Source organism: Eublepharis macularius, chromosome 12 (genome assembly GCF_028583425.1).
Source record: "Eublepharis macularius isolate TG4126 chromosome 12, MPM_Emac_v1.0, whole genome shotgun sequence".
In the NCBI taxonomy this organism is placed as follows: domain Eukaryota; kingdom Metazoa; phylum Chordata; class Lepidosauria; order Squamata; family Eublepharidae; genus Eublepharis; species Eublepharis macularius.
Genome location: NC_072801.1, coordinates 6,314,511 through 6,340,589, shown reverse-complemented (window position 1 = coordinate 6,340,589; position 26,079 = coordinate 6,314,511).

Here is a 26,079-nt window from a genome sequence, read left to right as displayed (position 1 = left end):
GTCTCGGGGTAGGCAGGGAAGTCCATGACAGATGTGAAGCCCCGCTCCTGGGGATCGCACCTAAGTCGGCCCATGAACCTCCACCCGGCGGTATCGGGGCCAAAGACTCCGGTGGTTGATTGGAAAGGCTCTCCACTTCCTCTCCCAGGTCGTACGACTCGATCGGTGTAAATCCGGTAGCCATCTCGCTGGAATGTAGGTTGAAGGGAGAAAGGGGTGATTCTCAGCAATATGTCAGGCTGTGGAAAACAGGATACATTGAAGCTGACTCCCCCCTTGCAGCAAAAAATCCAAGCTCTCTTGAGTCAAGGTTTTTTTATTGAGAAATCATAACTAAAGCGTATATATGACCATAGGTTACACAGAAACAGTTAAAACTCTTGCTGAGAATGATGTATGGAATGCTTGCTACAAAGTTCCAGTCCCTCCCTGTGAGCCCCCCACCCCCAGTGCCCAACCAGCTGGGCATAGTCAGTGGGAGAATAGGAAGGAACCGTCTAAAGGCCGCTGTGGCAAGCCATCCAAGATAAACACAGAGGTTGGTTGCAAATGAAGGGAAGATGGAGAGACTGTGGGCAACAGACCTGACCACATGTTTGTTTACTCCCTCAAAGAACTCTAACAGGTTCGTGAGACAAGATCGTCCCTTACAGAACCCATGTTGAGTCTTCCTCAATAGTTTTGTTCAGCAATGTGCTTACTAATTCTCTCTTTAATAACAGTTTCGTGAGACTCTGAAGCAATAGGTAAGGTGGCCAGCCGGGGCTGGGGCTGACTCATGACACCATCCCCCCTCCCAAGGCCCCCTCCACCCGAAGGTCCGGGTTTGCTAGGGTAGGTCCGATGGAATCGGCGGATGAAGCGGGGTGCGTGGAGGTTCTCGGCCGGTTCCCATGATCTATCCTCGGGTCCATAGCCCTTCCATTCCACCAGGTACTGCAGACGGCCCCGGTGCCAGCGAGAGTCTACGAGCCGTTCTACCTCGTACTCTTCCTGTCCGTCCACCAGGACCGGGGGAGGCGGTGGTACAGGTTCACGGAGGGGGTGTGGAGGTGCTACCGGGGAGAGCAGGGAGCGATGGAACACGGGGTGGATCCGGAGTGTTGGCGGGAGCTCCAATCGGTAGGCAACAGGATTGATCTGGGCGGTAATTCGGTAGGGCCCGATGAACCGGTGGTCCAATTTCTGGGAGGGCCGCTGTGACCGAATGTGCCGAGTGGAAAGCCACACCGAGTCCCCCACCTTCAAAGGGTCCCCTTCCCGCCGTCGCCGGTCCGCGGTTGCTTTGTAGGCCCGTTTGGCGCGGTCTAACTGTTCCCGCAGAACCAGGTGTAGGGCCTGCAGCTCCCGGACAAAGTCATCTGCTGACGGTACTGATGAGTTTGGCGTTGTTCTGGGAAAGTAACGTGGGTGGCGTCCGTAGGTGGCCAGGAATGGGCTCTGGCGTGTGGAGGCGTGCACTGAATTGTTATACGCAAATTCGGCCATGGCTAGGAGGTCTGCCCAATCATCCTGCTGGTAGTTTATATAGCAGCGCAGGTATTGCTCCAACGTGGCATTGGTCCGCTCCGTCTGCCCATCGGACTGTGGATGATGGGCCGAGGACAGGTGAACCTGGGTTCCGAGCAGTGTCTGGAGGGCCTTCCAGAAACGCGATGTATATTGCACCCCCCGATCTGAGACCAGGTGCCGGGGAATCCCATGGTGCCGGAACACGTTTTGGACATACTGGTATGCCAAATCTTTGGCCGTAGGCAGCGATGGGCAAGGTACGAAGTGGGCCAGCTTGGTGAATAGGTCAACAAACACCGCAATGCATGTGTGCCCTTTAGAGGGTGGCAGGTCCGTGACAAAATCCATGGAAATGGTTTCCCAGGGCCCCTCGGGTGTGGGCAGCGGTTGTAACAGTCCTGTTGGCTTCCCTGGAAGGTCTTTGGCCCGCCGGCATGTATCGCAGGACTGCACGTAGCGAAACACGTCCACCTGCATACGGGGCCACCAGAAATCCCTGGACAATAGGTGCAAGGTCTTGTATCTCCCAAAGTGACCAGCTGCTAGGGTGTCATGAGCAAGCTGCAGTGCCTCCCCTCGTAGAGCACCCGGGGGAACATAGACTCGGCCTTCATATGTAAGGAGGCCCTGCTGCAGGAGATAGCCTGGGGGGTCTGGCTGCGCGGGGTCCTGTAGTCCCTGGGTGATGCGTTGTGTCCAGGGGTCTGTGCTTTGAGCTTGCCGGATCCGATCCTGCAGGGCGTCTGGGGCATTGGTGGCTGCAAAGCACTCAGGAGCCAGAATGGTTGTGGCTGGCGGCTTCTCTCCTGCCTGCTGGCTGAATTCAGGTTTCCGGGACAGGGCATCCGCCAACTTGTTCTGTGAGCCAGGGATGTATTGGATAGTAAATTGAAAGCGGGAGAAGAACAACGCCCATCGGATTTGGCGTTGCGTTAGGTTTCGGGTGGTTTGCAGATGTTCTAGGTTACGGTGGTCTGTATATACCACCACCGGGTGCCGAGCTCCCTCCAAATGGTGCCGCCAGGTCTCAAAGGCAGCCTTGATGGCCAACAGCTCCCTCTCCCAGATAGTGTAATTCCGCTCAGCTGGAGTGAGCTGTCGAGAGTAGAAGGCACATGGTTGGGGCACCTCGTGGGAGGAGCGTTTTTGTGCTAAGACTGCTCCCAAAGCGGTGTCAGAGGCGTCAGCCTGCACGATGAACGGGAGGCTCGGATCTGGGTACACAAGGACCGGTCCAGTTGTAAACCGGGTCTTCAGGGTTTGAAAGGCCTGTTGGGCTTCCTGGGTCCATTGGAATGGCAGGCGGGGCCGTGTCAATCGGGTCAAGGGGACGGCTAGTGCAGCAAAGTCAGGGATGAACTGTCGGTAGTAGTTTGCAAACCCTAAGAAGCGCTGAACCTCTTTACGGTTTCGGGGAGCCTGCCAGGAAAGTACCGCCTCGACCTTAGTGGGATCCATCTGTACTCCTTGGTTGGACACTCGGTGTCCCAGGAACTCAACTTCTTCCCGGTCAAATTCGCATTTCTCGAGCTTGGCATACAACCCGTGCTGTCTAAGTCTCTCCAACACAGAATGCACATGCTCCCCATGCCTGGCAGGGTTGCGGGAGTAAATCAGAATGTCATCCAGGTACACGATGACATAGTGGTCGAGGAGGTCCCGGAACACGTCGTTGATGAAACGCTGGAAGACCGCTGGCGCATTGCATAGGCCAAAGGGCATTACCAGGTACTCGAACTGGCCGTAACGAGTCCCGAAAGCTGTCTTCCATTCATCCCCTGACCGTATCCGGATGAGGTTGTATGCTCCCCGCAGGTCTAGTTTAGTGAACCGAGTTGCTCCTTGGAGCCGCTCTAAGAGGTCAGGGATCAGAGGTAGTGGGTAGCGGTCTCTGACTGTAATCTGGTTAAGGGCCCAGTAATCGTTGCATAACCGCAAGTCCCCTCCTTTCTTTTTGACAAACAGGACTGGTGCAGATGTCGGAGAGGCTGAGGGTCAGATAAACCCCCGTGCTAGGTTTTTTGCCAAAAAGTCCTTGAGGGCCACTCGTTCTGGCTCCGACAACGAGTACAGGCGTCCGCTGGGAAGGGGTTTATCAGGAATCAGGTTGATGGCACAATCGTACGGTCTGTGCGGAGGTAGTTGATCAGCCCCCTTCTCCTCGAACACGTCCGCGAACTCTGCATAGTGGGGTGGCAGCAGGGATCCCTGGACCTTGGCGTCTGTGCTGGCGAGCAGCTTCGGGAGGGGATCCGGCTTCCTGGTCGGGAACTGGAAGACTTGGCGCTTCCAGTCGATGAGCGGGTTGCTGCCCACGAGCCAGGTCAGCCCCAGCACCACCGAGAAGTGCGGCATGCAGACTACATCGAACTGGACACGGTCCCGGTGGCCTTCCACAGCTACCTCCACCAGCTCAGTCTCGTGGGTTACTGGACCGGATTTCAGTAGCCGCCCGTCGATGGCCTCCACTAGGGCAGCAACAGGTTTTTCGTGCAACGGGATGTGGTGCTGATGGGCAAACTGCCGGTCCATGAAACTCCGGGAAGCGCCGGAGTCGACCATGGCACGGGTTTCCACGCGCCGCCCGTCTGGCAACTGGATTTCTAGGTGGAGGAGGAGGTGTCCCCCTTCGACGTCAAGGGCCCCATTGGTGTAAACCTCTCGCCCCGGTCCGCGTGGGTCGCCGCGAGCCGGGGCCGGTCTTTTGCGGCACCTTCTGGGTGGCGCTTTTCCAGGCAGGCGTTGGCATAGTGGCCGGCCCCGCCACAGTACAAGCAGAGCCCCTGGGTGCGTCGCCTTGCTTTCTCTGCGGCCGTAAGACGGGGTCGGGCGCTGCCCAGCTGCATGGGCTCCTCCTCCTCCGCCCCCTTTGGAGCAGTGGGGGCAGAGGAGGGGCCTGCAGGCACCAGCCGGGGCATCCTTCCCTGCCAGGCCCCTTCGCTGCGCGCCTGTCTCCGGGCTTCCAGGCGCTGGTCAATGCGCTGGCACAGCACTACAAGGTTTTGAAGGGAACTGGGGCGTTCTGTTCGGGCCAGCTCATCTGCAACCGCATCAGACAAGCCCTCTATGAACTGGTCCTGCAGCGCTGCCTCGTTCCACGCAAGGTCCTGAGCCAGTAACTGGAATTCTGTCGCATAGGTGGCCACGGACCCCCGTCCCTGGCGGAGCCGTCGGATGCGCCGGTTGGCGCTCTCAGCCTTAACGGGGTTGGCAAAAGTTTGCTGGAGCCGCTCCACAAACCCAGTATAGTCTTGCAGCAGCGGCGATGATTCCAGGAGCAGAGGGGTAGACCATTTGGCCGCCTGACCTTTCAAGAGACTCAGGATGAAGCCCACCTTGGTCTTATCATCAGGAAAGTCTCGGGGGCGCAGGCTGATGTACAACTGGCACTGGGCTAGGAAGACAGGAAACTCCTCCACATTGCCCGCAAACTTTTCTGGTGGACTCACTGGGCACTTGGGCGTGGCCGGCGGCGGCACTGCCGCAGCTTGCTGCTGAAGCTGTTGCTGAAGCTGAGCCACAGCATTGCTCAGTTGGGTCACCGTCTGCTGCAGCGTCTGGTTCTGAGCTACAAGTGCAGCAGCTGTGGCTGCATCCATGCTGCCAGTAGCTGCTGAGTTGTGGGTGGAAGCAACGTGTCGCGCACAGGGCTGGGCACAGCAGGCAGGAGGCCCACTGGTACTGCAGGGCAAAACACAACAGGCAGGAAGTCAGTAGTCCAGGAGTCAGGTCAGGTGTCAGAGCCAATATGTCAGTCAGAGAGAGGAGCAGGCAGAAGAGTAGTCAGAAAGCAGGCCGGGGTCAAAATCCAATCCAACCGCAGGGCAGGGCACAAGGCAGGGCAAGAGCGTCCAGGCGTAGAGCTCTGGTAGCAGGGAGTGGCGAGCTGAGTTGCTTCCACGCTTGGTTTCCTCGGCGTCTTCCTTTTATGCTGTCCTAATGAGGAACAGCTGTTGCCTCTCTCTCTAACAATTCAGTTCGGTGTTGCGCCTGTAAACGGGCGCTCCTTCGCCTATCCAACAGAGCTGACTTATCTCTATGTTTCCTCCTTTCAGCTGGCCCCAGGTGCTCAGGTTTCGCTTTTGCCCTGTGGGAGTCTTTGTCTCTTACAGCCTCTGTGGAGGTTTCTGGCTGTTCCTCATCCCTGACAGTCTCTGCAGAAGCTCCAGGCTGTTCTTGCTGAATTCCTCCTGGAGCAGCAGCAGTGGTTTCTGACTGCTCTTCCTCTCCAATAGCTTCTGCAGGGGCTTCTGGCTCTAGAGAAGACCCTTCTGGCCCTTCCTGCTCATCTTCTGAGGAGGACTCTGAAGCAATAGGTAAGGTGGCCAGCCGGGGCTGGGGCTGACTCATGACACCTCCCTCAAAGAACTCTAACAGGTTCGTGAGACAAGATCGTCCCTTACAGAACCCATGTTGAGTCTTCCTCAATAGTTTTGTTCAGCAATGTGCTTACTAATTCTCTCTTTAATAACAGTTTCCACCAACTTACCAGCTATTGACGTGAGACTGACTGGCCTGTAATTTCCCGGCTCTCCTTTGGAACCCTTTTTAAAGATGGGGGTGACATTAGCTACCTTCCAGTCCTCAGGAATGGAGGCAGATATTAATGAAAGGTTACATATCTTTGTCAGGAGATCCACAAGTTCACATTTGAGTTCTTTCAGAACTCTTGGATGTATGCCATCCGGGCCTAGTGATTTGTTATTTTTTAAATTGTTTTTAAATTGTCTATCAGTCGTAGGACCTCCTCTCTTGTCACCTCAATCTGACTCAGGTCTTTCAACACTCCTCCCAAAATCAGTGGTTCTGGAGTGGGCAAGCACCTCTCATCTTCTACAGTGAAGACCAAGGCAAAAAATGCATTTAGCTTCTCTCCCTATTGTCCTTCAGTAATCCTTTTACACTTGATCATCCAGGGGCCCCACTGCCTCCCTGGCTGGTTTCTTGCTTCTAATATATTTGAAGAAATGTTTATTGTTGGATGTATTGTCGAAGGCTTTCACGGCCGGAGAACGATGGTTGTTGTGGGTTTTCCGGGCTGTATTGCCGTGGTCTTGGCATTGTAGTTCCTGACGTTTCGCCAGCAGCTGTGGCTGGCATCTTCAGAGGTGTAGCACCAAAAGACAGAGATCTCTCAGTGTCACAGTGTGGAAAACTGTGTGGAAAACTGGTCTTTATGATTTTTGCAATGTGTTCCTCATAGTATCTTTTTGCCTGCCTGATCACAGACATGCATTTTCTTTGCCACAGCCTGTGTTCCCTTTTATATACATCACTCCAACTTGCTTCCCACCTTTTAAAGGAAATCTTTTTACCTTTTATAGCTTCCTTTACTTTGGTTGTTGTGGGTTTCCGGGCTGTATTGCCGTGGTCTTGGCATTGTAGTTCCTGACGTTTCGCCAGCAGCTGTGGCTGGCATCTTCAGAGGTGTAGCACCAAAAGACAGAGATCTCTCAGTGTCACAGTGTGGAAAAGATGTAGGTCATTTGTATCTACTCGGGAGGGGTGGGGTTGAGCTGAGTCATCCTGTAAGAGTTTCCCAGGGTGTGGAATGCTAATGGCGGGAGGCTTCACTGTATCCTGAGGAGGTTCTTTTGCATATGGATTGGTACTTCCTTTACTTTGTTTGTTAACCATGCAGGCCTTTTTTTATACCTATTTGTGCCTTTCCTAACCTGCGGTATGTATTTTATCTGAGCTTCTAGGATTGTAATTTTAAATAGTCTCCAAGATTCCCCAAGGGGTTTGACCCTTTTGACCTTTCCTTTCAGTTTCTTCTTCACATGCCCCCTCATCTCAGAGAAGTTACCCCTATTCAAGTTAAAAGTGGTTGTATTGGTCTTTTGGGGCAACTCCCTATTTATGCAAATGCTGAACTCAATAACATTTATGGTCACTGTTCCCAAGCAGTGCAACCACTTTTACGTCTCTCACCAGATCTTGGGCATTACTTAGGACCAAGTCCAGGATCGCCTCTCCCCTGGTAGGTTCTGCAACCATCTGCTCCATAGCACAGTCATTGAGAGTGTCTAGAAACTCAGTCTCTTTCTCCCAACTTAAGCACATGTGGGTAATTGAAATCACCTATTACTACACAGTTATTTCGTCTAGCCACTATCCTTATTTCTTTCATCATGTTATAATCATCCTCTATCTTTTGATCTGGTGGGCGATAACAAACTCCTAGAGTTAAGTTTTCTTTGGGGCCCACTATTTTAATCCATAGCATTTCCAGAAGCGAATCTAATTCTCTTACCTTCTCAATCTTACTGGACTGTATACTCTCTCTGACATACAGAGCCACCCCACCTCCAACCCTTCCCTCCCTATCCTTATGATATAATTTATATCCAGGAATTGCCGTATCCCACTGATTTTCCTTATCCCACCAAGTTTCTGTAATGCCCACAATGTCTATGTTTCCCCCCCAACACTAAGCATTCCAACTCCCCAATTTTACCTCGGACACTTCTAGCATTCGTATATAAACATGTATAATTTCCCAGGCAAGATCGGACTGCAACTTTCCTCCTGCATCCTCAAGACCTTGCCAGGCAGTCCATATTGCTTGTCACCACCTCAGTGGACTAATCCATTTCCCTGTAGAAAAGTAACAGCTAACCCTTCATCTCTTTGAGAGGAACCATCCCGAACCAGAGACATTTTGTCACCTGTCGGCTTTCCCCCAAGATTCAGTTTAAAAACTGCTCTTCCACTTTTTTGATTTTAAGCGCCAGCAGCCTGGTTCCTTCTCGGGACAAGTGGAGACCATCTCTTTTGTACCGCTTGTTCCAAAAAGCATCCCAGTGCCTCATAAACTTGAACCCTTCCTTGCCACACCATCGTCTCATCCACGCATTGAGACTCCTAATCTGAGCCTGTCTTTCTGGCCCTGTGCGTGGAACAGGTAGCACTTCTGAGAAGGCTACCTTGGAGATCCTGGCCTTGAGTTTCCTGTCTAGCAGCCTAAATTTTTCCTCCAGGACCTCACGCTTGCATTTCCCCACATCGTTGGTACCAACATGTACCACAACCACTGGCCCCTCCTCAAAACTGTCTACCGTCCTATCTAGAACCCGCGTGATGTCTGCTACCTTTGCACCAGGCAGGCAAGTCACCATACAGTAAGTACACAGGTTTGCTACCCAGCTGTCTACCTGCCTAAGGATTGAATCACTAACTATCAAGAGCCCCCCTCCCTCCCTGCCCAGGGATGGTTCCTTGGTGCAAAAGGATACCCATTCACCAACTGAAGAGGTCCCTCCTGAGGGCATATTCCCCTTATCCTCAGCACGGTGCCCTGTCTCCTCTCGACCCTCATGCTCCCTGGCAGCACTGGGGCTGCCATTCTCAGAGTGGGACACATCTAACAAGTCCCCGAGAGTCTTCTCCATGTGTCTGACTGGCTGTGTCTGCTTCTCCAAGTCAACCACCTCAGCCTCAAGGGTGAGAACTCTTTCCCTGAGAACCAGGAGCTCCTTGCACCGAGCACACACTCAAGACTTCTGCCCAGTCGGCAGATAGTCATACATGTGACACTCAGTGCAAAACACTGGATTGCCAAAGCTCAAAAACGCCAGGAGGCGCTCTTGCCTCTCAGCGTGCATGTGCAGCCGTCTTCCCACCAAAAACAGCCCCTTAAGAGGAGGAGCACCCGCACATACCCTCAGTTTCTCTTTCACCACCGGTAGTTGAGGTTTCCAGCTCTTCTGTCATCACGATGTCAGAAACCGCTATTTTCAAAAGATGTGAGACCTGCGATCGGAAAATGACAAGGTCATATGGCCACTCGAGTTGCTTGTACTGCCTAGGGGAAACGCATAACACTCAATCTTGCAAGCACTGCTGTGCCTTTACATCTAAGGCCACGGCAGAACAGGTGGGTTGTTTACAGGCCTCTCTCTGGAAGCGTGCAATGGCGGCTATAGACTCACTGGCAATGGCACCACCATCTGCCTCATCCGGTTCCACCTCCCAACCTGGCCCGGGATCAATGAGCTCGAGGACTCCGTGTTCCCGCCTTTCGCCAAGTCAGTCGGAACCGAGACCCACCGAGTCGCTTGTCACCTCGTCACAGAGCTCGTCGGAACCAGCGATCTCCGATCAGAGGCCTTCAGTTCCAAAGACTTCTCGGAGTTGACCGCCCTCGACATCAACTGCCGTCTCGGCCTCCCCTTGAGGAACTCCAGATCCGAAGGTTCCCCGGAGTTGAACACCTTCGGTTCCGTGAACCACCCCGATGTCTTCTCAAGAGGCTCCCTCTTCGGATCCAAGGCCCTTTGAACCACCTTCGACGTCAAAGTCAGGGGAACCCAACCTGGAGAAGAAAAGAAAGAAGCAAAAGCACTAATCGAAGCACAATAAAGCTGTGCTGGAAAGTCTCATCTCCGCTTCCCTTTCGGTTCTGCCAGAGACGGTTGGTTCCGACCCACCGGAGAAAAGACATGGAGGGTCTGGAGACCATCACTTACCTCGGGGTTCCCTTCAGAGAGGAGGATGTGATATTGATTGAGAAACCTCCCACTCCATCGGGACACCCTAGATCAATTTCACATGAATCAAGGTCACCCATGTCATCTGGGAGCCAATGGGGCTGGTCCAGCCACCAATATAGCCCCCGTTCATACAGGAGCCGGTCAAGGGAAGACCAGCTTAGTGATGACCCAGCCATCTACTACTACTGTAGAGAGGGCTCATCCTTTTCCGACCGCCCATACAGGAGGGAATCTAGGTCCCCTTCCCTGCAGGCCTATTCCTATGATGACTCGAGGCAAACACCACATACATCTGAGGTCGAGTTTCCGAGGAGCCGTACTCGGTATAGTGACTCCCCCTATCCAACTCTCCAGATAGAGAAATAGGCCCTTCGGAAGATGCATCACCCACCGATGATTTTAGGGCATATAACGAACTCCTTCAGCGCATGGCCAAAGCGCTGGAGATAGAGGTGACATCCACAGAGTCCAAGTTTACGGACAAAATATTACAACATATTTACTCGGGCTCCACACCTACTGTAGCCTTCCCTTTGATTGATGGCTTTGTTGACCTCTGGAAAGTGTTGAACTTGAAGCCTGCGTCTGCACCGGCTACCAACAGGAAGGTAGAGAACCTCTACCATTTGAAAGACAATGCCCATCCATTCCTCTCTGCTCATCCCCCTCCATCTTCGTTAGTGACGGAGGAAATGCAGGCGAGACCCAAACAAGGGTCAATGTCAGCTCCTGCCGATAAAGATAGCAGGAAAATCGATACGATGGGGAGGAAATTTTACACCTCAGCTGCATTTGGTATAAAAGTAGCAAATTACGTGGCAATAATGGCTGCATATCAACTTTTGCTATCGAAGAAGGTCGCGACCTTCATCCCTAAACTCCCTGAGGATCAGAAGATGTTCCTCAGGGTAATACAAGAAGAAGCAACCCGCCTTTCCCGCCATCAGATCAACGCCAGCAGGAGTATGGCAGACACTTCTGCTAGATCGTTGCTTTCTGTGGTGGTCCTATGCCAATACGCGTGGCTAAGAATGACCGTGCTCCCACCTGACACTAGGAATAGGGTGGAGGATCACCCCTTTGAAGGAAATATGCTGTTCTCTGAAAAGACAGATGCCCTTTCCAAAAAAAGGATGGATCGTTTGACTGCTCGTTCATATGGGGTACTCCATCAAGCCCCACAACAGTCCTCCAGGCCATATTATAGGTCTTTCCAGCGGAGCTGACAACAATGGTACCAGCCGTACCAAGGGTATGCCTACCAACCTCGTAGGAATTACCAAAGTCTGCAGCCTTCGTTCTCCAGACGTGGGCAAAATCAAAGAGGTTGGACTAGCTCTCAACAGCAATGGGCTAAGGAGCAGTCCCAGATGCACAAACAATTTTGACAATTACAGGGCCCTGACTCGTTCTTTGGAGTCAGGTTGCGTGCATACTGGGGCGAATGGCATTCTATTTCCTTTGACATTTGGGTTCTGTCTATAGTTCAGTTGGGTTATAAAGTTGAGTTTCTGGAATTACCCTACTTATGTCTCCCTGTCTTTACATCCGAGCCGCCTCAAACTGAAGTGTTGTCAGAACTTTCTGCACTGCTAGACAAAGGGGCTGTTGAGGAAGTTCCAAATACATCCTTTTGGTTGGGGTTTTTCTCTAACTTTTTATGGTTGAGAAAAAAGATGGGGGGGGGTCTAAGACCCATTCTAGATCTCAGGAACCTGAACAAACTGATTAGAGTTCGTAAATTCAAGATAGTCACTTTGCAGGTGGTATTAACTCTGTTACCCTTACATTCCTGGTTTACAGGAAGGTTAGAGCCTTATAAGGTTAGATCCTTATAAGAGATAGAAGGAGAAATCCTCCAGTTGGAGTAAAAGCTTGCACACCGTCTGCCTAATGAAATTTGTTGCATGCACGTTTGTTTGTTAAAATGCATGAAAATGTACACCATTGTATAATCTGTCATTGGGTTGGGGCTGGGGGCAGGGGGAAGACGCACCCTGAAAGATTTATTCAAGAGACTAGCTAATCATTAGAGATCCTGAAAATACCAGCAACTGTCTGCAGTAAGTCTTCTGCTGATGTGGCTCCTGTCAAGTGTTAATGCAGGTTACATGAGAAGGATTTAGAGTTACATGCTTTTTGCATTAATCTGTAATATTAAATTAGCTGGCAAAATGTCTTGGCAGACATTCAGAAGACTGGAGGAGGCGGAGGGGAGCAGGAGAGGCCAAAGCAGATCTCCAGTTACAGAAAACCTACCAGGCAGCGGTACCCTGCCCCCCAAAGAAAAATCTACTTATAAAAGAAATGCAAAGATAAAAGGGGAGGGGTGAGAAACCCTCCTTGTTCTTCCTTCAGTTTAGCACCAAGTTGCTTCATTCTCCATGGCCACGTGTCTCCCTCTTTTGATTTTATTATTGAATGCTATAAAAAGCCTTGCCCAGATCTGAAGAAGGCAGCAATGGTTTTGTGATTCCTACCATGTATCTCACTCTGTGAATAGCTTTGGATGTGAACCAACAAATGGTGGATTTGGTTGTTCTCCAAGCCTTGATGTTCTCAGTTCTTCTGGGAAGAGGGAGGAATCAGTGTGGTATTGGGGTTTCCATGGCCAGCCACTCCTAGGGAAGCTTGGCTCCCCCTTAGGATCAAAGCCTCATCAGAGCTGATAGTGACCATACTGCCTCCTCCCCAGGGTGGGGGGAAACCTTAATATGTGATGTTCTCCAGTCAGGGATTCCTGAGATTGGTGGCTTGGATTGTAGCTGGATGGATGAAGGCTTTAACTGGAACTTGACATGCAAAGACAGAAAGTCCACATCTAATGACTCTAGCATCTCTTGCGCAAAGCAGTAGAAATCCATCCATCAAAATCCTTCAAAATGTACCACTGGAATTGTTGAGTCCCAAATGCAATGAAATGTGCTGAGTGTGACCCTCCACAGATCACCCAAACAAATGCATTTCTTAGCATTTCTGAGGCTAGCTAATCCTTCTCAATGTCACAGGGTCCTATACATTGGCCTGTGGGTGTCTATTTAATATTAATAGTTATTTGGTGCAGATGTATGGGTTTTTTAAAAAACTTTCTAGGAACCATATTGCAAGCTAAGCCAAGCTGGCTGTACAAGGGAGCCAGTGGAGTTCAGTAAAAGAGGTTTGACTTTGACAAAGTACTCTGGACTTACATGATGGCCTAGGGGAAACCAGACGCTTAACAGTGGTCCTTTTCTCACACCCCACCCTCCAATGCTGCTGAAAAGCATTGTTTTTAAATGCATTTTATGATTAGGAATAGCTCAAAAGGAGTCCAAGGAAAAATGCTTACCAATCACATAATTTACAATAAACAGTGACAGGAAATAAAATGTATTTGGCTGGTTAAGGTGCGGTTTCACCTTTCTGAACTTGGTAGATTTCCTGGGAGAGGATAGAGAGACCAATATTTTCTGCGATGTTTAAATACACACAGTGCAATCCTAAAAAGATTTACTCCAGTCTAAGCCCATTGAAGTCAATGAGCTTAAACTGGAGTAATTCTGCTTAGGATTGCGCTGTTAGGTATATTTGAAATGGAATTGCAAAGAAAAAAAGAGGACTGTTCTAAGAATGTTGAGGTGTGTGTGTGTTGGTGCCATTGCTTCCAACTTACCATGACTCTGTCTCAGGTCTCACAAACTGAAAGCCATGGCTTCCTTTATTGAGTCAATCCATCTCATATTGGGTCTTCCTCTTTTCCTACTGCCCTCAACTTTCTCTTGCATTGTGATCTTTTCCAATGAGTCTTCCTTTCTCATAATTTGACCAGAATATCATAGCCTCAGTTTAGTCATTTTAACTTCTAGGGAGAATCCAGGTTTGATTTGATCTAGAACCCACTTATTTGTCTTTTTGGTGGTCCACAGTATCTGTAAATTCTCCACTATCACATTACAAATAAATCAGTTTTCTGTGTTGAGATAGCCTACAGCGAAGTCATTAGTGTAGTGATAACAGGTACCTTTATAAGAAGCAAAGATATATGTGTAGGTGTCCATGAGATTGTTTATAACCATAGTAAAGATTCTAGTAGCACCTTTAAGACTAACCAACTTTATTGTAGCATAAGCTTTTGAGAACCACAGCTCTCTTCACCTGCATCTGACAAAGAGAGCTATGATTCTTGAAAGCTTATGTTACAACAACGTTGGTTAGTCTTAAAAGTGCTACTGGACTCTTTACTATTTTGCAACTACAGACTAACACGACTAACTCCTCTGGATTTATAACCATAGTTAGTGTATAGAATCACGAGTTCATGATTCTATAAGAGATCCTGAGGAATATATTGCATATAATTTGAAATGCAGTGGGAGATATGCTTTCTGTTGTCTGCACTCCAGTGGCTGGTGTGTTCCTGCCAGCAATGGCAATTCCTGTGCGGTTAGCCATTCTATTTCCTCATAGCAATTGCCTCGCTGTTAGGTACAGGATATTAACAAAATATAAGATGTGTGATAGACTTAGGAGTTGTGAGACCTGAGTTTTTAATTTTAACATTGTTTGATTTTATTCACTACCTTTGGGACCCTAAATTGGGTAGAAAGATGGCATACAGATTTTTTCAATAAAGAATATGGCACTCCTGGCCAGCAGCAACAGCCACTGCGGTGTTTTGCCCCTCCGGAAGGAGCCGTGTTTTGCCCCTCCGTGTTTTGCCCCTCCGGAAGGAGGAGGAAACAGCAGCGGTGCTTACCCTGCATCCAGGGACCTGCGTGAGGGGCGGAGCTAGGCCAGACATTCACTGCTGCTTTGCCCCTCGGCGTTTCAGTGCGCCTTGTGCTCGGCCCACCCACCTCTCCCTCTTTCAGTGCAGGATTAGCTGGTTGCTGTTTACCAGGACTAAGTAGGATTTTTTTCTCCTCCCCCTTATTGGCACCTGGGTGTGGAGATTTTTGCCTACCTTGCACTGTTATGATGGGGGGTAATTGGCTCTGGTGGGTCAAATTTATTATCCCTTGGCAGGTTAGGAAAAATGAGCAGGCCGGTGACCACCCTTGGCATATCCCCATTGGTGGGGATTGGGGTCTGTCAGGAGCAACTGGCTGCTGTATGGCCCAGTTGTGAGGTCAGACACCCTGGTGGGGAACCCCTGGATAAGCTGGTCCCCCCCCCCTGCAGCTTTACGGCTGAGTGGGGGAGCTTTCAGGGGGTGAACTACTTAGCTAAGCCGGCCGGGCCCCAGCCATACCATGGATGGCTTGCACCCGGGGTTGTCGGGGGTGATCCATACAAGTCGAGACAGAGGTCCAGGAGGACCCTAGGGCCCGACCTGTACCACTAGTTAGGCCCTTGCCATGTTGACAAATATTTTGTTATAATTTAATAAAGAGGCCCTTTAATCCTCAACAAAGAGGCCCTTTCATCCCACAATTCGTACATCTTCTCATTGAGGACCCCATGATAATCTTCCAATGAATTATGGAGTTTTCCAAAGCAGAATTGGGAAATTGGGTGGTCTACAGTATGAAAGCAGTGTTTCCTTTGTGTTTTTAAATACATACACCAACTCGTAATTTAGCAATAACTCCATTCTGGCACCGTCCAAGAGTTGCATGCTGTTAATTGGACACTCTGTTAACTTACAGGTTTTGCAAAACTGCATGGCCAGTACTTCTGGACATTCATCTCCACAGTAACTGTTGGTGTGGAGGATGCCTGCAGCAAATTTGGATAAATTCTTGTTCTAGGGTACATACCTAATAAAAAAAAATGAAGACAAAATAGCAGCTGTTTGTAAAAGATGAAAATTGGCATGGGAAGTGAGAAGCATCTCTTCCCCTGAGTAACTGCTGGTATTTAATTAATGCATAGTGTTTTTTTTATAGCAAAAGGCCTGTGCTCCCCCTATCATCTTGTATTGACTGTGCGTATCCCCTTTCCATCTCTTGAGTGCTTCTCTACTTATACCACAATGGAATTTTTTGAAATGAACACAGGCAGCTTGAACACAGTTTTGTACAAGTGAAACTGTACATAAGAATGTTGGTAACTGGAGACCTGAATGCCAAGTACAGCCCTTGGTTGAATGCTTCTTTGCCCCCAGAGCCTAAGAGGGATGAAAAGTGAGAGATCACAGGATATGCCAGCTAGCTAGTGGAATGGAGAGGGGGGAGGCTTGGTCCTCTCTGTCCCAGGGAGTGTTTTGCCAGAGTGATCTTTGAAGAGAACTTCTTCCTGACGGTAGTCATATACACATCCCTGCCAGTAAATAAATATGCAACCTATTCAGAACCTTTGTTGCAAATGCCATGCTGAAATCCATAATAGTTACTCTATTTTGGACTTGGAGACACATAACTGTAAGGCTAATCTTCCTCACAGTTTGACACTCAATTGCTTGAGGGTTTGTTTTTTGGGGGGTAACTTTCACGTATATTGATATTTCTTTAATATTTTCTTTCTTTCAAACTGGCCTTGCAAGGTCTTTTACCATACAAGCCTGTAGTGAGCTATTCTTATCATCACACAGAGAAAAATTACAGAAGTTGATTATAGGGCCTCCAGTGGCACATAGAAGTGTTACCAGAACTGCTCTTTTATTATAATGGGGAATTAGCTGTAGCAGTCTGTAACTATTAATATTAAGCGAGGATCATAACCTATGTTTACGGAGGTCCCGATCCCAGACACTCTAGTGAAAAAGAGGCAGACAAGGAGTAAGGTCCAAACACGTGTATTGAGTGTAGCGTAAGCCTAGCTTGCACAATCATACAAAGAACATACAAGGTCTAAGAAATATAGAGTAGGAAATACAGAGACGTTCGCATTAGCTGGTTCCCAACGATGATAGGGGAAATACTCACTTATCCTGGAGCGAAGCAGAGACACAGCAGCGAGGGTGGCCCAATGCCAGCACTGGGACCACAGACGGACAGCAAGGAAGTCTGGATAGGAATGGCCTAAGCACCGAGTGGTCTGGGAGACCAGCTTAAATACCCCAAAACGTACCCTGGGGCTGGTGCTGTACTTGGTGGTTCTCACAGATTAAAACAAAGGTTCTAATGGGTTACTGAATGGCTTGGATGGGCCACTTTAGTAATCAGATTGTGATAAGTGACACCTCAGGAAGAGGGGACAAAAGAGGGAGGGGGAAATCCAAGTGGGCTGAAAGGATGTTCCAGCGGACAGGGCTTGTCCTGATGTCATCAGCTCTGGAATGCGGAGGTTTCTTTGAGATGCATTCTCTAAGTGCTTGGGATGGTCGGCACTTAGTTCCTTCTCCGGGGCGGCTCCTAAGATATGCAGAGCGGGGCGAGGTACTCTTGCTGCGGACGTGGTGTGCCCGCTTCGCCGAAATGGCTTCCCAAAGCAGTCTTTTCCTCTGGGTTTTCTGGCTGCCTGAGAACATGGATGCCGGCTGGGCAAGGCTGGGGCTGGATAGCAGGCTGCCCAGTAGCGAGGGCAAGCTCGCCGACCGGCCCGCGGGAGGCTCCAGGCGGGAACTGACCAGGGAGCGCCTAGCCAGGCTCGCTGGAGGTTTCCCCGGCGGGCGCCCGGCTGCTAGCAGCGGCTTGGGCCCATATGAGGCAGGCTTCCATGGAGGCAGGGGGAACAACACTTAAAACACAGTCCAAAGCAGGGAACAGGCACGGTCCGTGGCAGATGGCAATGCAGGCACGGGGCACACTTGTAACAGAGTCCAAACACACACTGGGAAGTCCAGATACAGGTCAGGGCAGGGCTGCCCAGAAAGAGAGTCCTTTTGTGCAGTTAACCAAACATGGAGTCAGTAAACTGCACAGTCTATAGCGGCAGCAAGGCAATTGACACGCAGGCAGGAAACTGACACGTGTATTAACACACACACGTGTAAAGCAATCTTTGATGTAGCAGTGAAACAGCAATGCAGGAAACTTTAACACAGTTCATGGCAGGCCTTAAAGCAGGGGAGGGGGCCTACTTGGCAACAATTCCCCCCCTCGGAGACCCCGTGACGTCAGGCGCGCGGGTCTCCGAACTTGACTTCAAAGGCGAGGTGGTCGGCAATGTCCGGTGGTCGAGCTTCGAGTGAAGAAGGAGTGGGAAGGGAAGGGGGAGGAGGCGTCACTCAAAAATTTAGTTTGGAGAACCACCTAACCGAATAAGTGCAATTTAGATCAGCCAATGGGCTGCAGGTCTCTGGGTTCACACCAGGGGGTGTGCTAAGTGCTACAGTCAACATAGACAGCAATTCATAGGCAGCAATGAGCAATTCATGCATATAAATAGCAATAATTCATATTTGTGTACATTGATTAATTCATGGATGAAGGTAATTCATACGGAATTCATGATGGGTTAAAAGCATTAAAAACCAGGAGCAATTCATATACACGGATTAATTCATAGGCATAGAATTAAAAGCAAAGGCAATTCATGGATACAATTCATGAATGCAGGATTAAAAGCAATTCATACAAGGTAAAAGTGAAATGTGCAAGCAAGGCATAGACCAATTCATCGAGGGTGGAACAATTCATGGGTGATTAAAACCATAAATACATATATATAGGATTAAAACAATTCAGGAAGTTAAAACCAATTTCATAGATAAAAGCAGCAATGGTAAAAGCAAGTGCGGGGAAACAATTCATGAGGGGTAAGCGGCGGAAGGGCTCATAGGGGCAGAAAAATAAACTTCGCTATTAAAAGGCTAACTCATGCAGCCAGATTAAAACCAAATTCATAAAGTTTAAAATCAGGAATAAAACAACCTTTAAAAGAGACTGCTCAAGAGAAGTCCCGGATAAAACCTAATTCATAAAATGATAAATAGGTTAGAATTACCTCGGCGGAGGGAGTCAGGTTAAAAAGGCAATTCATAAGGTTAAAATCAAATTCATAGGGACAAAGTTAATAGGGGGTGATCAAAGGGTCCCAGTTCATGGGAAGATCATGGGCGCACTTGCAGCAAATAGAGGGAGGGACTAGTTCGGGGCTAAATTCATGGGAGTAAAATTCATAAAAAGCAATGGCAAGAAATTCATAAGACCATAGAGCAACAAAGATCACAGATGGCTCAGTCCGCAGTATAGCTGCTAGACTGGGTTGCATATATACAGGAACAAGCAAGCTTAGTCCATGTGTCCCAAAACACGCTTCCACCCCCCCTTGCTGTCTGCGTCAAACCGCAGAGCAGGGTCGGCTGGCGGCAAGAAGGGCTTCGGGCACACAGTTCTAGTCCTCATGGAGGTGGCTGGCGGTCATCTGGAGACGGGCCGTGGGCTGGGGGGCAGGGAAATATGTCCCCCCCTAGTCCACAAGAGGGCCTCGGAGCGGTGTCCGGCAGCAAAGCGTCCATGGGGCCGGTGCAGAGTTCTTACACATAAATGCACAAGCATAGTTCGTAATCACACAAGCAACAAAATAAACAAGGGCTAAAGGAGGGCGCCAAGAACAACCCTTAAGGCAAGAGGAGGTCGGGATTGTAATGATCCAAACGGTAGGACAGTTGGAGTTGCTGGAGCTGTCGGCGGCTCCAACAGCCCAAATAAAGTAGTGAGGCACATAACAAAACTTGGAAAACCAAAATAACAACGATCGGGTGCAGAGCCAAATTGTAAATTCCAGTGGCGGTGGGGCTCCAACCAAAGAGGGTTTCCCACCACGAGTGCTCTCCGGTGGTCTTAATCCGCTGGACAAGATCCAAAATCTCCTTTCCGTTGTGGGACACAACCAAAGCAGTAGTGTCCCCGTCCCTCTGGATGCTCTGGAGGGTGCGGTGGAGCTGGGGGTGGGTCAGGAGCTCGTGGATTAGCTCTAGACCGATGCCGAGGGAGATGGGCTTCACATGTCGATAGATGGAGGGTGCCACCAGGATCTCTTCTTGGGTCCAGACCGGTACCGTGTAGGTGAAGTCGCAGGCTGCCACCGAAGACAGGTTGCAGAAGCAGCGGTTGACTCCCGGGATCACGGGCTTGGGCTGGAACGAGTTCAGGATCACAAAATCGCAGGCCGTTCGCACGCAGGCACATCCTTTCCCAAGGTAGACGACAGCGGAGCTGTTCTCCCGGGCGACCTCGAAAGAGCACTCGTTGAGGGCGTCGACTTGCGGGGCTACACAGGGGTGATGCGGTGCAAAGGCTTGGTCCTGGCAAATGAAGCCGGTCTGGTCTCGATGCTGGCACCCTTGGAGGCTGACGAGCTGCCATCCGGTCGGGGTGAAGCGGGCCCAATGGTCGGGGTGGCGGGCGTAGAGGACTTCGGTGTCGCTGACTTGGAGTCCCAGAGGCACAACTGGATACACATGGAATGACTCGTGCGCACTGGCCGTTAATAAAAATAATTTAAGTTCCTGGGTGGTCGGTGAGAATGAGGAATTTACAAGGGACCACCAGGATTCAAGCTCCAGTTCTATGGGTGACAATTTGGGCATAATCAATCTTTTAATTTCCAGGGGCAAGTGCCCGTCCGTGGCTTGCCGAATTAGCCCCATGGCCACAGCCTGGTTTAATTGTTGGGCTTGCATACATGCCATGGCTATTGACATGTTGCGTTCCAAAGACTGTGTTCCTTTGAGTAGCAGAGAAAAATCTCTTTCAATTTGACTCTCCCAGTTAACTAAAATGGAGCTGATCTCGTGTTGCCCATTTGAAATGGAATTTAGGGACTGCACCACCGGTTTACCTAAGTCGGAGATGCTAGTCGTGACATGGGCAAACTTATTAGCGAGAGTCTCAATGTTGACCGAATCCATGATTGCTAAGCCTCCGGCTGCAGGAGCAGTCCAGTCGGCAATGCTTCGTCTGGCACGCGAGAGAGAGGGGGAGGGATCGATCCACAGTTGTAGCCATGCATTCCAACCCTTGCTACCGGCCTCCAGATAGGGAGCGCACTGCGGCAGCCTCTGGGTTATATTTAGCTCAGCTAGGTCTATGCGGATCTCTTTCAAAGACATTTGCGGGCGGACTAGAACTCTCTCTCGAATGTCAGTTTTCAAAACATGGGAGCCCACTATATGCGTGCCGCCTTGGCTTAATTGTTCATTGCTAGCAATCAAAGGGTCAATTTGGATGGTGTGGGTCTCCTGGGTCCGGATCAGCAGGGAATAATTGCTTGGTTCATGAGTCAAATTTACAAAGAGCAGCCCAAGCCGGTGAAATTTCTCTACTAGGGGCTTGGTTTGGCATTCGGGCGTCTGTTGAACCAGTATCCAATCGGGTGGGCCATGTTTGGCTAGGTCTTCCTCCTTTACAATCCAGGTCAGGTTCTCCCAGCGTTCTATAGCAAAGGAGAGAACTGCACCTGAAGGGGGCGTGATAGTGACTGATGCAGATTCAGTGGTAGTGGTGCCTAGTAGGATGGTCATTCTAAAGGGGTCTCCTGCCTTCCATACTGCGGCCGACACTAGAATAACTTCACAGTATGGTCCGAGAGCCTCAGTGACAAATGGCGAGGTTTCGAAGTTGGCAGGGGTGGTATATTTGTCTACCACCGGGACTGCGGTGGGGGCTGGCCTGATACGGGGAAGGAACATACATGGGATCGGAGCAAGTGGTGACACTGTGTCAGTAGGCGAGTAGCATACTAATTCTTGGGACATGGTTTTCACTCCTACACATAAAATAACAAGCTCTGGGGGTCGGATCCACTGCTCTTCACAACTGCGGAAGTTTGTGCGATCCGTGGGGGTGGTCATGTTAATCTGCTGCACAACCTTGCAGACCATCATTTCATTCCCTGCTAGTGTATTAATACATCTCCAGTGGGGGTAGGGCATTAATTTGGACGGGCGTCCCTCTGTTAGGGTGCCTGCCAGCACGAGCAAACACAGGGTAGCCAGGTGCCTCATCTCCTGGCCTTCTTTTTCCTTTTTGGCGAAAATATCCTGGGGAGACCTGCGGATATAAGTACAGGTTCCCTGAGTTTCTTGCGGCAAAATAAATGAAGTGAAGCAGGGAAAAAGGGAGGGCGTTTTTCTGCCAGCACTGTATGTTAAGCGGGGTTCGAACGAGAAGTCCCGGAGCACTAAGCGAGCCTTCCAGCTTGTTGCTCTGGGGAACTCCTGTGCGGGGGCTTCTTCCTAAAGCATGTATATTTCAGGGGAGACGTCTTTACGTCGAGCAAGGGTCAGCTGTACATTAGGCGGGATTATGCAAACTCGCCCCAGGGGTCCCTGGGTGCCTAGACTATGTGGCCTTCAGGTGCCCCTTGCTCGGTGGCGGGCTGCTTTTATTTTGCGGGCTGAGAGTTATCGGTCCGGCTCGGCCTGGCCTTGCCGCTTTAAAAAGGAAAAAAACTAGAGAGCGGTATCCAGCAACTATAAGGGTTGCTGCTAAAGGAGACCTTCGCTTAACTTCCTAAAAATGGGCTTTCGTCATATGTTTGCAGGACTAGCAATTTTTGGAGGGACTCCCTCGGGAGGCCCCATTTTCTGGTTTAAAAAAAAAAGGTACCCCGGGCAAAAGGAAAAATATACTGAGCAAAAGAAAAATGCACTGAGCAAAAAGAAAAACACACGGAGCAAGAAGCATACGGGTCTGAGGTACTTTTAGGTTGCCCTTACTTGGGGTGCCTGGCAGGGCTTCATTATAACTTCAATATGTCTCCCCCCCTTCTTTTCCCTTATACGGGATGGGTAAGGGAAAAGATCACATTAGATGGGGCGGGCGGCTGCTGGCGGAAGGGGCCGAAGTGGAGCCGAAGGCGCTCGGCGGTGTTTATCGAAAAGCGTCGGAGGCGTCGGAAATCTTTCGGCGCCACTGGGTCTGGGTTATTCGGGGGTCATCTTGGCGCGGGGGATCCTGGCTATGCAAATGAGGCACGCTGCCCCTTGTGCGTGGCGAACGCACCCCAATAACATATTCCAGAGGGCACATATTTACAAAATACTGGCGGGTCTTTTACCTTTGCACTAAAGCGTACTGGCTGGTGGCGCCGTATAGCAACTCACCATGACGAATATGAACATTAGTAAAAGAGGGATGTTGGGCTATCTGGGGGTCCTTTTCCAGGGGAGGCACGGCCCTCAAAGCCAAAGCCGACCATCATGCGAAAGCGTGGGTCTGGCAGGTGAGACCCCGAATCTACGTAGATGCGGGATCTTCACCAGCACGGCGGGTGAAATGTTTTCAAATACAGGGATCACCTTTTTTGGTGATTCCACTATGTTCGAAAGAATGCATTCACCTCTGGGCTAAAGCCTCTCCAAACACTTTCACACACAGCAAATCTCTTTTGCCTGTGCAATTTTTTCCCGAACATGCGGCTTACAATCCGATTAAGAATCACTTTCGGTGGTGGTCCCATTTGGCTTTGGTTGCCGTGTTTCCCCCTAGGGTCCCAACTGTGGGGCCCGCCTAATGAAGTTAAAGAATAGAACCGAAAAGAAATAACAAAAACACTAAATGATTATATGAAGCCAAGTTGGCTTTTTACATCTAATCTCAAAAGGGAATTGGGCTTCAGGTTCACACACACATAAAGTTAAGACTGCACAACGAAAAGGGACGGGGGCTGCAGGGACTTGAACTCAAGTCTCCTTAAGGTGGCTTTTCCACTCCTGGTTCCAATCCCTTCCAAATTCTGACAGGGAACCAGTGATTACATTTATTTGGGCTTACTTCAGCCTGGGAGAGGACAAAAGGAAGAACTGGGAGGAGGTCAGAATCCTGGTCTGGCCAGTTTTTCCACTTCAATGAGGGGTGGGGGTGTAGCGCTGAGTGGGAACAGTTTGTTTCCGACGCTGCTAGCAACTGGGATTCTTTCTGGAGTCTGCTCACTTGCATTATTACATTCCTGACTGCACTTACTGCTGGAGGCTCTACCTTTTCATTAAGTTTTGGGCTTGAGCCTTTTAAAACGTGGAAACAGATACACAAATATCTCTGAATTAGCTCAAGCACTATTAAACCACACAGGCATAACATAAGGTTTTCTTCAGGGGTGTTAGTCAGGGAAGGCTGAGAGAAAGCTATTTGGTGTGTAGTTGCAAGCACTGGATTCTCAAAGCAATTTAATTCTTTTAAAGGAACTGCATCTTTACTTTTGTTTACCTGTTCTTCAGGATCATTGCAAGAGGGCACAGTCACGGTGGGCTGTGTATAGCTTGGCTGGGGGCAGTCTGTGGGAGCCAAGACAATTTCTTGGGGAATGACTTTTAAACTCTGCACATGCTCAGAGGCTAAAGTGAATTCTGGCTTCTTGGGCGTGGGGGCTGAGGCAGAAATTGGAGGCAAAGGTGACTGACTACCTGTTTCACTGCCTTTGGCGGGGCGGGGTGCTGATTCAATCACTGATTGTTCCTCTAAAGTCTTTAATCTGGCCTCAGTGAGTCTCTGGGATTCCAGGAGATTTTGCATCAGGGTTTTTAAAGTGGCGGTTTCATTATTCTGGTTCTCCAGCAAAGTCTGCATGTTAAGGAATTTATTGTGGAGCTGCCCTTTCTCTATTGTGCAAGCATTTAATTTTTCTTTTAATTCCTCATTCTCTTTATTAAGATCATTTATTTTTAAATTCTGTTCCCTGTTTACACTTATGAGCTCCTGAATTTTATTTTGCAGCTCTGCCAGATTTCTTTCAGAGGTGTCTGGCAAAGTTGGTGCTGGGTTCTGGGTGCGAATCACCCTTTGGAATCTTTCCTCCTCTCTTTTAAGTTTCCAGCTATTTTTAGTTCCCGGAGGTCGAAGGCTAGCCTCAACCTTTGGTCTTCTCCCATGGGCAGTTAAGTGGGGAGAATAATGTGTGACCCCCGGGCACCCCTATTGGAAAAAGGGGTTCCCAGCTGGCGGTGGCTCTCCTAGGTCAGAGGGCTCCTCATGGTCCTTTGGCTGCGGTCTCCAGGAGTCAGCCTGACTTGGGGGAGGGTAGACCTGGTGATTGTAGGGGTGAGGTGCCCGAGGGGGCGGGGGTGCCGAGGGCAGCGCAGGTCTCCAGGGCTCAGAGGGTACCTGTGGGGAGGAAGGGTAGTGACTGGGGCTGGGCACAAAGGTTACTCCTGGACGGGAGTCCCTCTGGCTGCGGCCCCGAGTGAAGCTACCACTTCTCCCACGCAAGATGCCACCTCTAGGCTCCGAGTACGAGCTATGCCCTTGGGGCCGATATTGGGAGTGGGGGCCATGGTTGGCATATGTGACTGCACTTATCGGCTCGCTCTCCTTTCTACGAGAGGCCGGGGACTTCACATGGCGGATGGCGCCGGTCTCTCGCAACAGGCCAGCAATGCTCCTGATGCGGGATTCCAGCTCTCCCCATGTAATGCTCCCGGGTTCGACTCCTGCCAGGGCCAGGCGAGTGGTGCTGTTGAGCCCATCTATGACTGCTCTCCTAAACTCTAAGTCATCGAAGTCAGGCATGTCGCTCAAATCTAAATCTACCTCGTCTGCTAGTTCGGCTAGGAGCTGTTTCCTGGCTAAATATGCCTCTGGATCCTCTCCGGGTTTTTGAGACTCTGCAATGTATAAGGCCTTCAAGCTCTTGGTAGGCCAGAGGAAGGCACACAACTCTTTCATGGCACCATACTGACTGCGAGTGGCTAGTCTCCGGTTAGAAATATATGCGTTGAGGGAGGTGACTATTTCGGGGCTGGCACAATGGCGAGCCAGCTGAGCTACATCGGAGCCACTGGCGGAGGGCTGGGACATGGTCACATGTGCGAACCACTGTATAGCTGAGTCTCGGTTCAGGGGTCCCATGCGGTCCGCTATGGCTTGGAGCTCATCGGGCCTCCAATTGCGGGTCTCCTTAACTATTCGGTCTGTCTTCCTGCCATCATCGTCTGTGGTGACAATTTCTTTGGTAGCTATCGGATGGAGGGGCTGTGGAGCTTCCTCGGGCTGGGGCGAAGGAGGTGACCAACTGTCGGTACTACCTTCGGGGAGGGCCAAGAGGGCTGCGGGATGCACGGCGGAAATTACGGCCTGCTGCATCCCCAGGTGCTGCTTTAGGGCCTCTAGCTCCCTCTTACAAGCGGAGTGGTCTGCTGCGGCTATCTTTGCGACTTTCTGCTCTGCCATGAACTGGGCAGCATGGGTTAATTTTGCAATCTTCTCCTGTCCTTCAATTACTGCATGCTCAGCCATATCGGCACGAGCGGTGGCCACTTCAGCCTTGT